The sequence below is a fragment of the Hypanus sabinus genome, chromosome 6 (assembly GCF_030144855.1).
Source record: "Hypanus sabinus isolate sHypSab1 chromosome 6, sHypSab1.hap1, whole genome shotgun sequence".
Taxonomy (NCBI): Eukaryota; Metazoa; Chordata; class Chondrichthyes; order Myliobatiformes; family Dasyatidae; genus Hypanus; species Hypanus sabinus.
This window is the reverse complement of record NC_082711.1, coordinates 9,838,040-9,856,568: the sequence shown is the minus strand read 5'-3', so window position 1 is coordinate 9,856,568 and position 18,529 is coordinate 9,838,040. Positions and strand designations below refer to the sequence as shown.

The following is an 18,529-nucleotide window of genomic DNA, read 5'->3' as shown; positions in this document are numbered from 1 at the left end:
CTCAGTGCACCACAAAACTTACATCTCACACAGCACATCAAACAAAATATTACTGCAAATAAGTGAATAAAATATAATTCTAAATGCATGTAGCGCACAGCACAGGTAAACGGTAAACAGCTCACTGTCCTACTGATGAGACCTCGGTGGTGGAAGGGTATTCATTAGTTTCCTAGCCTGAGGGAAGAAGCTGTTACCCAGTCTGGCAGTCTTAGTCCTGACGATCCTGCACCTCCTTCCTGATGGTAGTGGATTAAAAAGGTTGTGTGATGGATGGAAGGGATCCTCAACAATGCTTTGGACCCTTTGTCTACAACAATCCTGGAAAATGTCACAAATAAGCGGGAGGGTGACCCCAGTGATATTCTCAATGGTTTACCTCTGTAGGATGTTGTGGTTCAATGCCTTGCTGTTTCGTACCACACAATGCAGTCAGACAGGATACCTTCTTGCCACCATCCCTTGCCTCCCTGTCTATGTCCTCCCTCCATACATCCTCATTTATTTTTCTGCTCCTTTCCCCATATTTTTCACATCATCTTATCCTACCATCTCATTTCAAAGCTTCCTCTTATCTTCCCCATCCCTTCTTCCTCTCACCTAGACTCTGAGGGGAGATTGAGTCACCTGGGATTGTCCTCACTGGAATTCAGAAGCATGAGAGGAGATCTTATAGAAACATATAAAATTATGAAAGGGATCGATGAGAAAGAGGCAGGAAAGTTGTTTCCATTGGTAGAACTAGGAGACATGGCCTCAAGATTCAGGAGAGTAGATTTAGGATGGAGATTAGGAGGAACCGCTTTTCCCAGAGTGTGGTGAATTTGCGGAATTCTCTGCCCAATGAAGCAGTGGAGGCTGCCTCAGTAATAAATTTAAGGCAAGGTTGGATAGATTTTTGTATAGTAGGGGAATTAAGGGTTATGGGAAAAAGGAAGGTAGGTGGAGATGAGTCCATGGCCAGATCATTCTTATTGAATGGCAGGGCAGGCTTGATGGGCCAGACGGCCTACTCCTGCTCCTATTTCTTATGTTCGCCCGATGAATAGCCTTGTTCTGAAACATCAACTATCTATTCATTTCCATAAATGCTCCCTGAACTGCTGAGTTTCTCCAATATTTTGTGTGTGTTGCTCTGGATTTCCAGCATCTGCAGAATCTCTTGCATTTATTCCTTTTTACCTCTGTCTTTTTCCTTGTTTCCATTCTTCTCTCTTCCTCATCCTATCCATATCTTGACACCTTTCACCTCGGCACCCGAATGCCCTCCACAAAACTCTTTTGCCAGCTACTTTTCATCCTTCTGTCCCATGTTCTACCCCCACATCCCTCCCCTATTGCGACTCCACACCTCATACGTGGGGTGGCAGAGTTCAATTCCAGCATCCTCTGTAAGAAAATCAAAGCACGCAGTTTCCTCCGGGAGCTCCAGATTCCTTTCGCAGTCCAAAGATGTACTGGTTAATAGTTAAACTGGTCATTGTAAATTGTCGTGTGATTAGGCTGGGGTTAAAAAGGTGGCGTTGCAGCTTAGTGGACCAGAATGGCCTGTTCTGCACTGTATATCTAAATAAATAACTCCCCCCACCTCATGCCCCTCCATGTTTCTCCAACTTCCCCATCCCTCACGTCCCCTATACCTCATTCACTCTTCCTGTTCCCCTCCATTCCCACCTTAACTGGGCCCTCCACTTCACTCTCTGTCCCCTATCTCTATAAGCCTTCAATGTTTATCTCACTTACTCTTTTCCATTCTCCCTCCACCAAAACCTCATGCATCCTCTCCACCCATATTCTCACTTCTGCGGGCCTCTCAATTTCCACCTCACTCCCCTTCTTCTATTATCCCTCCATCCCTAACTCACTCTCTCCACATTTCCCCCTCCAACCCTACTTCACTCCCTCTCCACTGTTCCCCCTCCATCACGCTCCCCTGATCTCCCTCCATCTCTACCTGACCCCCTTCTCCCCTATTCCCTCCATCTCTACCTCACTGCCTCTCCCCTATTCATCCCTATCTCACCCTTCTCCAGTATTCTCTCTGCCTTCCTGACTCCCTCTCTCCTTACCTATCTCTCTCCATCCTTACCTGATTTTCCCTCCTCGATTACCTCCATCCCTACCTCATCCCCTCTCCCGTATTCCCCCTCCATTCTTACCTCACTCCACCAAATGCGCCCCCTAGCGCAGCCCGCCACCGATCCTCGCTGCGCGCCACCGTCGAGCGGGAGCGCGCACCCCGGCGAGCGGGCGGCAGAGGAAGAGCTCGAGGTGCGTTTCGACTTTGGCATTGCGGGAGTCGGGTCGCCGCAGGTAGGCCTGGGCAAGGGCTTCGTCCTCTCGATTAGTGTCCATGGGCCAAGGGGGAAAGATGGGGGAAACATCCTCGTTGGGGTTGGGGAGTCGGAGGGATGGGCCGTCGTGGTTGATGCTCCGCTGCGCAGCCGAATGATTCGTGTTTATTGCTGATAAAATTTAGCTCGCGGCTAATTTGGTGGCTTTCGTCCTCCGTCGTCTAAACTTCTTTTTCTTGTTGCGTCAAAGAGGATTAGGAGGCGCTACCGTAAACTACAGGGAGATGGAGGGGGAGATGGGGTTTTGCGGCGGGGGGGAAGAGGAGAGGATTGATGGAGATGGATTGGGGGATGGGGAGAGAAGGAGGAGGGGATTGAGAGGGAGGAAACGGAGAGGGCAGGGTAGGAGAAGGAGGGGGTTTGAGAGGGATTGGAAGGGGAAGGATGAGTGGGATTGAAGAGGAGGAGGAATTGGGGTATTGAAGGAGGAGAATGGGGTTTTGATGGAGGAGGGGGGTATGTGGGTGAGAAGGTGGGATATGAATGGTGAGGAAGGGGATTGAGGGGATAGAAGGGAACATGGAGGTATCTGTGGGGTAGGGGCATCAGAGGGGGTTGTGGTGGTGGAGGCTATGGTATTGTGAGGTGGGACTGGAGGAACAGATAGTCAGGGGTATGGAGATATCTCTGTGGGGTAGGAATGTTGTTGAGAGAGTGTCAGAGGAGGAACAATCTCAGGGGGAAATGGTCACCAGTAAGGAAGTGAATGTGTTGGTGTGGAGGTTTTGTGGCATGTTTTTCTCTAACCTGGTCGGCCTTTGGGATTGACAGGACAGGCGATTAGATTCACTGACTAGAAGCACAACCCTCCATGGAATGGTTGTCAGGGCTTGTGCTCCTGTGTATGGTTTATAGGAAACACTTGCGTTTAAAGTAACTTGTCTATCTAGACTGTTGTTCATGCAGCTCTGCTCACAGCAGTTGCCATTTAATTGATGTCCTTAATAGATGAGCTTTGGAATTGCGAAGGTATGGAAAATGGCATTAGTTAAAATGAGTATTGCGGTTGACATGAAGGTGACAGGAGAGAGGACTGCAATGTATAGGACTGTATAGAATGTTAACATTGTGCCTTTGACTGTGTAGAGCAGAGGTTCTCAACCTTTTTTATTGTGTGGACCAATACCATTAAGCATGGGGTCTTTGGACCTTAGGTTGGGAACCCCAGAGTGATGTGGTCTTGCTGAAACTTAAAGATTAGCTTTGGCTTGTGTACATGGAAACAGAGTGAAATGCATTGTTTGCATCTAGTCAAACCAGCAAAGATTGTGCTGGGCAGCCTGCAAGTGTTGGCATGCCTCTGGCACCATCATAGCATGTCCACAACTCACTAGCCCTGACCATAAGATGTAGGAGCAGAATTAGGCCATTTGGCCCATCAAGTCTGCATCACTATTGTGGCTGACCCATTTTTCCTCTCAGCCCCAATCCCCTGCCTTCTCCCTGTATCTCTTTGTGCCCTGATCAATCAAGAATCTATACACCTTTGCCTTAAATATACATATAGACTTGGCCTCCACTGCTGCTTGTGGCAACGAATTCACAGATTCACGACTCTCTGGCTAAAGAAATTTCTCCGTTCTAAAAAGACACCCCTTTATTCTGAGGCTGTCTTCTGGCACTCTCCCACCATGGGGAACATCCTTTCCACATTCACTTTGTCAAGGCCCTTCACCATTCGATAGGTTTCAATGAGGTCACTCCTCAAGCTTCTGAGTTCCAGTTAATACATGCCTAGAGCCATTAGAGTCACCCTTCATATGACAAACCATTAAAACCTGGAATAATTTTCTTGAACCTCCTTTGAACCCTTGCCAGTTTCAGCACATTCCTTCTAAGATAAGGGGCCCAAAACTGCTCTCAATGCTCCCAATTGGGGCCTCACCAGTGCTTTTCATCTGCCACTTCTTTGCCCATTCTCCTAGTCCTTCAGTAGCCTATTTCCTCAAAGCTACCTGCCCCTCCACCTACCTTCATATTGTCTGCAAACTTTGCAATAAAGCCAACAATTCCATCATCCAAATCATTAATGTGCATGTCTTTGCAATGTGGAACTCCCAGAGGAAACACACACATTCACGAGGAAAACATACTAGTTCCTTACAGACAGCGGTGGGAATTAATCCTAGATCTTAAAGTGATGCATTAACTGTTATGCTATCATGCATTCAGTATTTGGAAATACTAAACTCAGACCAGTTTGATATTCAGAGCACCACTTACACTTGCTAGGCATATTTTTTAATATGCTGGTAGGTACTATCCAATCCTGGACTGTTTGGAAGTGATATAATTGTGATCAAAGACCGGATATTTCTTGGGTTAAATCATTCGGCCGTGTGTATGTTCTTTGAATATGTTGGAACAATAACAGTGGAAGGCTGAGATTAGATTGTTTTCTAAATCTCAACCGTCTGCAGTTGTGTTGAAAGAGGATTTTGATATTTTAAATGGTTCTGTGTGGGAGGTGATGTTAATTGCCTAGCATAGTAATTTTTATATTGAACTGGTGCATCACATTTCTTAAATAAGCCAGTGTTCATAATCATCTGTGTATGGATGTCTGGTTCAGGTTGGCCACAAGTTTGGGATCTTGTTTTAATGGGATGATTTGCATTGGATGAGTGAATTTGACATTGTTAAGATTCTGTTGAAGAAGGCATTGGCCAACCACTTCTGTAGAAAAATTTGCTAAGTCAAAGACCATGACACGACTCATAATGATAATGAATGTTTGAATAGGTGTGAATTGGAAAGTCGAATTTGATATAATACAGGGTTAATTGGAGGATTCTTAACAGTGTGAACAGAGGGATCTTGGGGTTCATGCCCATAGAGCTCTCAAATTTGTACCATAAGTTAAGAAGGTGTATGGTGTCTAGTGGGGGATTGGGTTGCAGCTCCATAAAACTGATGAGACCACACTTGAAGTTTTGTGTTCATTTCTGGTTGCCTCATTATGGGAAGGATGTAGAAGCTTTAGAGAGGATAGAGGGGAGATTTACCAGGCTGATAGGCTGTGCAAGAGAGGGTTTCTCTGTAGAGAGGAGGATGAGAGGTGATTTTAAAGAAGTGTAGTAGCATATTTAGTTAAGTACAATATTCTCCAGAGGGGTTATTCCATTAATGGAGAACACCTGTGTGACTTTGTTTGCCAGGAGCAGTCTGATGCAGGGACAGCCACGACACAATCCTTGACAGATCAGGGTCAGGGTCCAGTGGCATGGCATGCAGGATGACTGGAGACCCTACACTGATGCAGTCTTCTTCGGTCTTCAGTGCTGTAGTGATGTGTCATTTTCCACCAGTCCCAATGAAGGGGCCAAACAGAAACATGGGTTATACAATTTTCCATAGATGCTGCCTGTCCTGCTGATTCCTCCTGTGTTTTGGTGTGGTTCACATTGTTAGTGTTGTGAGCTTCTGACCATACATCCATCCTTTGCCATCTTCATGCTGTGGCTTTATTTTGCCTTGTCTCGTTTGCTGAGATTTTATTTGTTCTGGTATCACTATTGTCCTTGCTGACTCTTTTTAGAATTAATCTGAAGCTTCAATAATACCATAAGGCATTGGAGCAGAATTAGGCCATTTTGCCAGTTGAATCTGCTAATTTATTATCCCTCTCAATTACATTCTCCTGCCCTCTCCCCAAATCCTTTGATGCACTTACTGGTCAAGAAACTATCAATCTCCGCTTTAAATATACCAAAAAATTTGGCCTCCACAGCTGTCTGTGGTAATGAATTCTATAGATTAACTACCCTCTATCTAAGCAAAATTCCTTCTCTTATCTTTTCTAAGCTCTTACCTTAATCTGTACTGAGTCCAAATTTGAAGCATTGTGTGAAGTTCTGGTCACCTACCAAAAGGAAAATTTGAAAAGAGTATCGAGAGAATTTATAACGAGGTTGCTAAGGAGGACCTGAGTTGTAAGGAAAGGTTGAGTAGGTTCAGACTTTATTCCCTGAAAAGTAGGAGAATTAAGGGAGATTTGATAGATGTGTACAAAATTATGAGGGGTCTAGTTAGGGCAAATGCAAGCTGGCTTTTCCATTGACGTTCAATGAGACTAGAACCTGAAGTCATACAGTAGGGTAAGGGTGAAAGATGAGATATTTAAGTGCAACTTGTTCACTCAGGTTAGTGAGAGAGTTGAATGTGCTGCCAGTGGAAGTGGTGGAGGTGGGTTTGATTGCAGCATTTAAGAGAAGTTTGGATAAGTACATGGACAGGAGCGCTACGGAGGGCGATGGGACTAGATGGGCCAAAGGACCTGTTTCTGTGCTGTAGTGCTCTGTGACTCCAGTTTGTCTGTTACAATTTTTTGCTGATACTGAGTTTTAGGTTTGGAATATTCATATTAAAATTTTGTTCTTGTTTGTCAGTTTGTCTTTTGCTGTTCCTTTTCCAGTTGTACATCTCCATTTTGTTGATCTGCTTTAGCTGTCTCTCATAATAGATTCTCTCCACATTACTCTTGCTTCTCTTTTGATTATGTAGAGTTCCTTGTTAAAGCCTGCATAACTTTAAGGTGATAGGAGGGAAGTATGGGAGCGCGGGAGTCAGAGTTAAGTTTTTATTATCCAGAGAGTGGAATGCCCTGCCAGGGGGGTGGTGCATTAGAAGCCCTCAAGAGACTTGTAGGTAGGCACATGGATGATAGATGAGTGAGCAAAGGGTTATGTTGATCTTGGATGGCATAACATCATGGGTCAAAGAAACTGTACTTGTGTTGTATTGTTCCATGTTCTAAACCATTTGTATAAATATTATTGTGGCAATAAACTATTCTAAACACTGCAGTTCTTTAATTAAGGACCTCTTAATCTCCATCAGTGACTTGGACTTTTTAAAAATCTACTCTCTGGTTGCTCCTTCAGAACTCTTCATTAAAAAGATAGGTTATCAATCTGTTTATCAGTTTTATGAATCATCTTGTAGTCCCTGTATTGAATAGAGTGAGTTTAAAGCCTCTTTAATGGACAACTCAAAAGTTCCTAAAGATGAAAAATGCCCCCTCCATAGCTCTTGTAACAAATGTTGTCCGTTGATAATCTGGAAGGATCTGTAGTATGACTAGTGAAAAACCCATTATATTCAGTGTGAAACTGCAGGCCAGACCAGACAAGTGATGTAATGCACCAGAATGCAGAGATTGTCCTTGGATGGGATGCAAGTTTTTAATGTCCTGTTCATCATTTTAATCTCCTCCCGTTAAGTAGACACCTTTTCTAACTGAATTTATTATTCAATTCGTGGATTGAATTAATATATCTTGGATGGATCAATGCTGATTGATTTCTTTTGCTGACGTCCACCTGAACGTTGGGAAAGAGAAATAAAAAGTTCCTGTTGCCAGGCATTTAATTAGCATACTTGTCATCAAGTTGCTCCCAGATCTTTAAGTTCTGTCTGTGTAGCCAAAATGGCCTGGGATCTTTTAAACAGATCTGTAGATGTTGGAAATCCAGAGTATCACACCCATAATATTGGAGAAACTCAGCTGGTCAGGCAGCATCTATGGACAGGAATATACAGTTGATGTTTTGGGTTAAGAACCTTCATTAGGGCAGGAAAGGAAGGGAGGTGAAACTAGAATAAGAAGCGGGGGAGGGGAAGGAGTAATCCCACAGCCCCCTGTGACTTCAGTCTCTGAGGTAGACATGAGAGCATCCTTCAGGAGGGTGAACCCATGGAAAGTATCCAGCCCAGATGGGGACCTGGCCAAGTACTAAAGGCCTGTACTGATCAATTGGCTGTAGTGTTCACTGAGATCTTTATCCTCTTGCTTTGGCGGTCTGAGGTACCAGCCTGCTCCAAGCAGGCTTCAATTATGCCTGTGCCGAAGAAGAATATGGTAATTTGCCTGTGATGGAGTGTTCTGTCTGAGAAGTGACATGGATCCACTCCAATTTGCCTACTGGAGCAACAGGTCCACAATAGATGCCATCTTATTGGCTCTTCCCTCAATCCTGGAACACCTGGGCAGCAAAGACCTTGACCTCAATATTGTGCAACAGGATCCTGGATTTCCTCACTTGCAGACCCCAGTTAGTTTGGATTGTACAATCCTCCACAATTGTACTCCTTCACAGTATCCATCAGCACGGTTACACCATGGTGTTATGTGCTTAGCCCCCTGCTCTACTTGCTTTACACTTATGACTGTGTGGTTAAGCACAACTCCAATGTCATATTTAGTTTGCTGGTGACACCACTGCCATAGGCTAAATCAAAGGTGAATCAGCGTGTCGGAGGAAGATTGAAACTCTGGCTGAGTGATGCCACGACAATAACCTTTCACTCAATGTAGCAAGACCAAGGAGCTGTTTTTTGACTTCAGAAGGAGGAAATGAGAAGTCCGTGAGCCATTTTTCATCAGATCAGAGGTGGAGAGGGTCAGCAAGTTTAAATTCCTTGGTGTTATTTTGGAGGACCTGCGAAGAAAGCATGGCAGTCTTTAGAAGTTTGCAAAGATTCAGCATGAAAGCAAAAACTTTGACAAACCTCTCTAGATGTGTATCAGAGAGTATATTGACTGGCTGTATCACTGCCTGGAATGGAAACACAAATGCCTTTTGAATGGGAAATCTTGCAAAAAGTAGTGGATATGGCCCTGTCCATCAGGAGTAAAGCCCTCCCCGCCACTGAGCACATCTGTATGGAGCATTGTCGCAGAAAAGCAGCATCTAGCATCAGGGATTCCCACCACCTACACTATGCTCTTTTCTCAGAAGCATCAGAATGCTCTCCAGCAGATTCAGGAACAGTTATTACCCCTCAACCATTTGACTCTTGAACCAATAGAGATAACTTCACTCGGCTTCACTTGCTCCATCACTGAGTTGTTCCCACAGCCCATGGACTTGCTTTCAGGGATTCTTCATCTCATGTTCTCAATGTTTATTGCTTATTTATTATTATTATTTATTTCTTTTTGTATTTGCACAGTCCGTTGTCTTTTGCACACTTGTCTGCCCTGCTGGTGGTGTGGTCTTTCTTTTTATTGTGGTTATTGGATTGATTGAGTATGCTTGCAAGGAAATCAGTCTCAAGGTTGTACTTTGATAATAAATATACTTTGAACTTTGAGTACAAACTGGAAGGTGATAGGGAAGGTGATTCTTATCATGAGCCTTTTTTTATATATATTCCTTCCTTCCGTGATATTGTTCTGTCTGATTTGTCATTATAATCTATTAGTAGTATATATTTTTTTACTTTTTCTCCTTCTTCAGGACTGGAAAGGAATAAAAAGGGAAAGAGGACAAGCTAGAAGGTGATAGGTGAAGCCAGATGGGTGCCCTTTACCCTTCCTACCCACCTGGCTTCACCCATCACTTCTAGCTAGTCTTCCTTCCCTTCCCCTCACTTTTTTGTTCTGGCGCCCTCCCTTCCTTTTCAGTCCTGAAGAACGGTCGTGCCCAAAACGTTGACTGTTGATTCCTCTCCGTAGATGCTGCCTGATCTGCTGAATTCTTTTGGCATTTTCCATAAACTACATTACAACTAGGAACCATTTTGAAGTGAATTTGTTGTGAATTGTTTGGATTTGTGAAGATCAGGAGTTAAATGTGACTTAATTTTGACAGCTCACAGTTTGTAAACATTTGGATAATTGTATAGCAGAACATTATAATATGTTTGAGATGACCTACGTAAGCTGCGCCATCCAGTTACCTACTGTCCTTGGCCCTCTCTAAACCAACTGTGTTCCTTGTGTTTCCTGTATGCCCCAAAACAATAAATTACACCCCTTCACACTCCCAATAACAACATACAATGGCAACTCCGCCGTATCCCTCCTTCTCCCCCCATCCCCAACAACTTTTGTATCAGCACCTCCCTCACCACCACTGGCTAATAACGGATCAATTAATTCCCCACCACACACAACACAGGTGCAATGGGATTTAATATCATACACCAACACCTATTTTTGTGTATGTTGCATTGAGAAAATTCTGTACTTTAAATAATGAAATCTTCCCTTTTGAATCAGCAAAAAGGATTTTAGTTTAATGGCTCATCAGGAAAATGGAAACTCAGATTCTTACAACATTTTCTACACTTCTGTAACACAGAATATGTACTTGAATATTCATTAAAGGACCTGATTTAGTGGTTGGTTGACTGACCATGTTATTGAATGTGATGGGGCATTAAGCTCTGCCCTGTGGTAAATAATCTCAATAGGAGAAAAAGACACAACAGCTTTGGGATTATATATGGATTATGTCATGCGAGAGTCTAGGACCAGCGAGGGTAGAATCAAGATAAAAGGAGACCCCGTTAGAGCAGAGATCAGGAATTCCTTTAGCTAGAGGGTAGTGACTCTGTGGAATTCATTGCCACAGACAGCTATGGAGACCCAAGATCTTGGGTATATTTAAAGTGGAAGTTGATTAATTCTTGATTAGTAAGGACGTCATAGGTTACGGTGAGAAGGCAGGAGAATGGATTTGAGGGGCATAATAAATCAGCCATGATGGAATGGCGGAGCAGACTTGATGGGCTGAAAGGTGTAAATCTGTTCTTGTGTCTATGATCTAACGGATTTCTCCTAATTTGGCTGTATTGTGCCCTCTATGCTTTGGTCTCCTCTTCTGCTTTTTCCCCCCCGCCCCGCCCCCCCCCCCCATTTTCTTCAGACTTTTGATTTGGGTATTGATTTGAGTAATTTGCTGTCACTGGTATCTTGGGATTGTACATTGAAGGATACAGAAAGAGGGCCTGGTGCTTGCCATGAGAGATTGAAGTAGGTATCAAGCAGGAGGAGCAATGCTTACTACTTCCATGACACAGGATATTGTGCCCTGAGGTCATTATAAATTATTCCTAACTTTGCAGTGCTAATATGGTGAGCTAACCCAGATAGGATGAGCTTGCAGTATGAAGTATCTGTGAAATAATTCCTTTTTGCTCACATTGATTCGGGTCAACCCTGTCATAGAATTATAGAGCACTACAACACAGAAACAGGCTGTTTGGCCCATCTAGTCCATGCAGACCCTGGTCCTATTGACCTGCATCTGGACTATAGTCCTCTATTCCCCTGCCATCTATGTACCTATCTAGACTTCTCTTAAATTTTACAGATGAACTTGGATTCACCACTTCTGCTAAAAGCTCATTTCACACTCTGAAGAGAGTGTTCCCCCTCAGGTTCCCCTTAAATATTTTACCTTTCACTCTTAACCTATGGCCTTTAGTTCCCGTCTTACTCCCCCTCAGTGGCAAAAGTCTGCTTGCATTTACCTTCCTAATTTTGTTTGCCTTTATCAAATTTCCTATATGCACTTATGTTCCAGGAAATAAAGGCCTAATGTATTCAGTTTTTCCCTATAACTCATGTTTAATATGATTTAGTGGGTAGGTGTTTGGCATCTGAGTCAGATTTGTGAGTAGGTGGAGAGCATGTTGTATTTCAGATGTTAGACTGAAGAGTTCCTGTCTGTGTGGCCAGTGGATAGGAAACATTCTGTTTAGCTTGCTTAAAGAAGAGCAGATAAGTTCTGCTGATAAGTTCACCTGATTTATGACGTGAAACTTGTTAACTTAGCAGCAGCAATTCAATGTAATACATAAACTAGGGGAGAAAAAAATAAAATAAAAATAACAACAATAAATAAACAAGTAAATCAATTATGTATATTGAACAGATTTTTAAAAATGTGCAGAAACAGAAATATTGTATATTTAAAAAATAGTGAAGTAGTGTCCAAAGATTCAATGTCCATTTAGGAATTGGATGGCAGGGGGAAGAAGCTGTTCCCGAATCGCTGAGTGTGTGCCTTCAGGCTTCTGTACCTCCTACCTGAAGGTAACAGTGAGAAAAGGGCATGCCTTGGGTGCTAGATGTCCTTAATAATGGACTCTGCCTTTCTGAGACTTTGCTCCCTAAAGGTGTTCTGGGTACTTTGTAGGCTAGTACCCAAGATGGAGCTGACTAGATTTACAACCTTCTGCAGCTTCTTTCAGTCCTGTGCAGGAGCCCCTCCATACCAGACAGTGCTGCAGCTTGTCAGAATGCTCTCCACGGTACAACTATGGTCGAAACAAATGATGTAGTCATTTTGCTGCTTGAGGGACCTTGCTGTACACAAATTCCTTTATTGAGGAAATAGAGCAGTTAATGACTGCACTTGGGAAGTTTTTCATTGGTAGTGTAAGTGCTTTAAATATTCTGAAATGGTTGTGTAAGTTGCTATGCAAGTGCTTCTTTTCAGTGATAAAATAGGTTTTTCTAATAGATACTATCTACCATCTTTTTTTCCCACTCTTCCAATTTGTTTTAAGTCTTGCTGCAATCTCATTGCTTCCCCAGAACTATCTACCCCTCCACCTATTTTCATATCATCCGCAAACTTTGCCACAAAGCCATCAATTCCATTACCTAAATCATTGATAAACAATGTGAAAAGCAGCAATCCCAATACTGACCCCTGAGGAACATCACTAGTCACTGGCAGCCAACGAGAAAAGGCCTCTTTTATTCCCTTTCACTGCCTCCTGCCTGTCAGCCATTCCTCTATCCATGCCAGTACCTCTCCTGTAACACCATAGGATTTTATCTTGTTAAGCAGCCTCATGTGTGGCACCTTGTCAAATCCCTTCTGAAAATCCAAGTAAATGACATCCACTGCCTCTCTTTTGTCCACTCTGCTTGTTACTTCCTCAAAGAACTCAACAGATTTGTCAGGCAAGATTTCCCTTTACAGAAACCATGCTGACTCTGAATTATTTTATCATTAGCTTTCAAGTACTTTGAAACCTCATCTTTAATAATAAGCTCCAACACTTTACCAATCACTGAAATTAGGCTAACTGGCCTACGATATTCTTCCTTTTGCATTCCTCCATTCTTCAAGAATGGAGTAACATTTGCAGTCCTCCAGGACAATGCCAGAATCAAGTGATTATTGAAAGATCATGACCACTGCAATCATTCTCTTCAGCAACCTCTCTCAGGACTCTGGGATGTAATCCGTCTGGCCCAGGTGACTTATCCCATTCTAGCCCTTTGAGTTTGCATAGCACTTTTTCCCTTGTAATAGCAATGGCACTCACTGACACTGTGACACATTGCTTGTGTCTTCCACAGTGAAGACTAATGGAAAGTATTCAGTAAGTTCATCTGCCATTTTTTTTGTCCCCCATTATACTACCTCACTAGCATCATGTTCCAGTGGTTCAGTATCAACTCACACCTTGCTTTTACTCTTTATATAACTGAAAAAACTTTTCGTTTCCTGCTTTATATTATTAGCTAGTTTTCCCTTGTATTGAATCTTTTCCCTTATAGCTTTTTTATTTGTCTTTTGTTGAATTTTAAAAGCTTCTCAATCATCCAACTTTTCACTAACTTTTGCTACCTTATATGGTCTTTTCCTGTGTTTTATGTGTTCCTAACCTACCTCTGCCATTTGAGAACTTTATGCTCTGTGGGACATATCTTGAACCTTGTGAACTGTTCCCAGAAACTGCAACAATCTCTGCTCTGCCATCCTCCTCCAATCCACCTGGGCAAGCTCCTCTTATGCCTCTGTAATACCCTTTATTCCATTGCAATATAGATAGACAATAGGTGCAGGAGTAGGCCATTTGGCCCTTTGAGCCAGCTCCGCCATTTAATGTGATCATGGCTGATCATTCACAATCAGTAATCTGTTCCTGCCTTCTCCCCATATCCCTTGACTCTGCTATCTTTAAGAGCACTATCTAACTCTTTCTTGAAAGCATCCAGAGAATTGGCCTCCATTGCCTTCTGAGTCAGAGCATTCCATAGATCCACAACTCTCTGGGTGAAGAAGTTTTTCCTCAACTCTGTTCTAAGTGGCCTACCCCTTATTCTTAAACTGTGGCCCCTGGTTCTGGACTCCCCCAACATCGGGAACATATTTCCTGCCTCAAGCGGGTCCAATCCCTTAATAATCTTATATGTTTCAATCAGATCCCCTCTCATCCTTCTAAATTCCAGTGTGTACAAGCCCAGTCACTTTAATCTTTCAGCACATGACAGTCCTAACCTACGCTGCACTCCCTCAATAGCAAGAATGTCCTTCCTCAGACATGGAGACCAAAACTGAACACAGTACTCCAGATGTGGTCTCACCAGGGCCCCGTACAACTGCAGAAAGACCTCTTTGCTCCTATACTCAACTCCCTTTGTTATGAAGGCCAACATGCCATTAGCTTTCTTCACTGCCTGCTGTACTTGCATGCTTACTTTCAGTGACTGATGAACAAGGACACCTAGATCTCATTATACTTCCCCCTTTCTTAACTTGACACCATTCAGATAGTAATCTGCCTTCCTGTTCTTGCCACCAAAGTGGATAACCTCACATTAAACTGCATCTGCCCACTCAACCAACCTGTCCAAGTCATCCTGCATTCTCCTAACATCCTCCTCATATTTCACACTGCCGCCCAGCTTTGTGTCATCTGCAAAGCTAATACATGTGACTTGTGCTTCTTCCTCTCGTAGTTATTATTCTATAGATTTGCTGAGTATGCCCATAGGAAAATGAACCTCAGAGTTGTACATGGTGACATATATGTAGTTTGATCATACATTTACTTTGAACATGTGGCAAAGCTAATGTTATTTGAAAAGTGCTATTAAAAGACACAGGGGACACCAAATGCGGGAAATCTGGAGCATAACAAAATGAACAGCTGATCTTTCCATTTGAGACTGGGAGTCTTTGGCCTGAATGTGGACTATTCATTTCCTCGTAGATGCTGACTGACCTGCAAAGTTCCTTCAGTGCCTTGATGTTGTTTAAGACCTTACCCATGCAAGATCTGAGCTTTGGAAGGGTGTAGCTTAAAAGGTTTTAAATAAAAGTGTGTTTCATCTTGTCAACACTGTCCCCGACACATTGAGACTTTTCATTTAAGCTGCTTTATCGCTGCTGGCTGTGGTTGAGTGCTAATTGGTTGTTTTTAGTATGCAGATGAAATCACTGGCGATTCATCCTGTTTGAATTGGAAAACTCATGATTTTTCTCTATCAGATGATACAATGTGTTAACTTTGCAAATGTATTTAATTTTATTCATGTTGTGTGTTTGATGACTCTGGGCCTGTAATTGCTGTAGTTCAGAAGAATTGGGGATGGGGGTGGAGGGGGGGGAATCTCATTGAAACCTATCCAATACTAAACGTTCTGGATAGAGTGGATGTGGAGAAGATGTTTCCTATAGTGGAGTCTAGGACCAGAAGGCATATCCTCAGAATAGAGGGATATCCATTTACAGCAGAGATAAGGGAGAATTTCTTTAACCAGCTTGTGATGTATCTGTGGAATTGATTGCCACAGATGGCTGTGCAGACCAAGTAATTGGTTATATTTAACGTGGAGGTTGATAGGTTCTTGATTAATCAGGGTGTCAAAGGCTGCGGGGAGAAGGTAGGTGAATGGAAGTTGAGAGGGAAGGTGGAGTGGCAAAACAGACTCATTGGGTCAAATGGCCTAATTCTGCTCCTACGTCTTATGTTCTCATAAATTATCTAGCAACGCTAGTGTTTGTACATTAGCAGCATGATGATTTAGTTGAAAAAAAATTCCTTCACTACCATCCCAAATGGAATTTTCAAACAATTAGATTTTGTTAAGACCGTAAGACAATAGGAGTAGAATTTGCCATTCGACTTGTCTCTGCCATTCCATCATGGCTGATTTATTATCCCTCTCATCCCTATTCTCTGTTCTGAGGCTGTGCCCTCTGGTGCTAGACTCCCTACTATTAAGAAACAATCGCTCCACATTCACTATATTCAGTGTTCAATAGGTTTCAATGAAATTTATGGTTGATTTTTTTTATTGAGGTTTCAATGAAAAAATGCAGAACAAGCCACAAGCTGCACCCCCCCCTCCCCCAGCGACCTACCTATTTAACCCTAGCCTTATCAAAGGACAATTTACAATGACCAATTACCTACTAACTGGTAAGTCTTTGGACTGTGGGAGGAAACTGGAGCTCACAGGAAGAGCATACAAACGACGCTGGAATTGAACTCTGAACTCCCAACACCCCAAATCGTAATAGTGTTGTGCTAACTGCTACATTATGGTGGAGATTCCCTCCCCTCCTTCTTCTACACTACAGTGAATCAAATACTCCTCATACATTAACACTTACATTTCTGGTTAATGTCCTGCTGGTAAAATGGAGCTGTTTAAATGCTGAGTAGTATGCAAATCCTTTCTCATTGGTTTTAGTTATGCTGCGTTCCTGAAGCACTCACATGCTGCTCTAACCTCGTGATCAGTTCATTGTCGGCAACACTTTAGCTGGGGGAAGACTGGAGGATTTCTGACATTTCTAATCTGGCAGCTGTGTTTCAAATTTTGCTGGTCTGAGCTAAGGGCAACTTTGTTCTGTTGTTGTCAGGTTGTGATATACACAATGACCACGTGGATATGCTCCAGTTTCCAAAGACGTGCGTGTTAGGACTAGTGATTTGTGGGACTGTTAAGTCAGCTTTGATAGCATGGCAGCACAGCACTATCCTCATTATTTAATGCAAACAATCAGTTTCAGTGTGTGTTTCGATGTGCATGTGACAAATAAAGCTCATCTTTATCTTTACAATCTGTTCAACCTATGATCAGTATATCTCATTTGATGTAAGGAGACTTTTTTAAGTCTTCCCCTGTTGTAAACTTCTTTTGATCTACCGGATGCAAAGATGCCATGTACTACGGTGAAAGTAACTTTAACTCTTTATTAGCAAGTTACTCGAGAGAACCCTCCTTAAGCACTCTCTCGGAGGCAGCTTCGAGGGTCTCTCCCTCCTGAAGCAAATACAGTTCTCTTTATATAATGCAGTCACATACACAGATACATGTGGGTTCTCCCCCTTAGTTTCTGTACACACGAGTATTGTTAACTTTATCAGTCATAAGTTGTTCGTATAACAGTTTTAATTGCTACTATGTCTGGATACAAGCACAGACAAGCACATCCAAAGCCTCCTGCCCTTGAAAATAGCCACTCTTTTATGCTTATCTTGCAGGTGCCATAAGGAATACAAGGCAAAATAGGTTTCTCACAGCAATTAGTCAAGCAATGATACAAGTTACTTTAAGCAAAACCGAAGTTATGCGCAGATCGCGTACCAAAGATGATGTCACCCGCTCAGCTTATCTTATGAGAAAGCATTTGTGCGCTTATATTCTTTCTCAAGCTCAGCTTATCCTACGAGAAAGCATTTGGGATTCTGTAGTTTTTTTCTCAAGCTCTTAGCTGCTATGATCCTTACAAAAAATAGCCAGGGTCACAAGCTGCCTACGAGATGCTAACTTCTTAATATTACACCCCCTCACCAGTTTTCTACCGCTACCCACCTCATTTCCCAACACTTTCACTGACAGGAGTGCTAACAAGTATTTGCACCTTTTGGTACATCTTTGAAGTTAAACTCAGAATCCAGGTTTGGTGAAATGAGTGACATTTTTGAAAAAAATGCTTTTGTTTGTGTGACTTCATTAGATAGTGGAATAATATCAAGCTAATAGAAGCTATTTTTGTGTCACCTCTGATCCCCTCACTCCTTCAATAAAACCTCTGGTATGACTTGACTGTATATAGACTGAAGGTTTATGCACTGAACTGCTGACACAAGATAACAAATTTCATGGATGATGTCAGTGACAATAAATCTGATTCTGATGTGTTGAGGTAGTGAAGACATTGTTTTGGATGTCATCTGTATAGATTTTATTACAATGTAGCATTGAGGCAGTGCTGTCTATAGGAAAACACTATTAGAATGCAGAATGAAGTATCACAGTTAGAGAGAGAGTGCAGCATAGGCAAATAATACCATAATGAGGTAGATTGTGAGCACAGCTCCATCTTATCACACTAGGGATTGTTCAGTAGTCTTTTAACATTGGAATAGAAGCTGTCCTTGAGCTTGGTGGTATGTGCCTTTAGACTATTATATCTTCAACCTGATGGGAGGTGGGACGGAGAAAGGAACTTAAATGTAAGCTGAAGTTTGACAAAGCTCGATTACCCTCCTTTACTCTTAGTATACCCATGACTGTGTTGCCATCCACTACTCCAATCTGATAACTAAATATACTACATTGATTAGACCATAATACCTTAAGGCATAGGAGCAGAATTGAGCCATCTGGCCCATCGAGTCTGCTC

The 18,529-nt window shown here is 42.6% G+C and overlaps 1 protein-coding gene across 4 annotated transcripts in view; it reads left to right on the top strand.

Annotated features, from left to right (window-relative positions):
- The first annotated feature begins 2,165 nt into the window (after window positions 1-2,165).
- LOC132395292 (protein lifeguard 1-like) overlaps window positions 2,166-18,529 on the top strand; it is a 62,904-nt gene continuing 46,540 nt past the window's right edge. Inside the window, exon 1 of one of the 4 annotated variants that reach the window (XM_059971662.1) lies at window positions 2,166-2,313. The gene's annotated coding sequence lies outside the window, so the exon portion shown is untranslated. The remainder of the gene's footprint in view (window positions 2,314-18,529) is intronic. The other 3 variants (XM_059971664.1, XM_059971663.1, XM_059971668.1) reach the window with 3 other exon arrangements.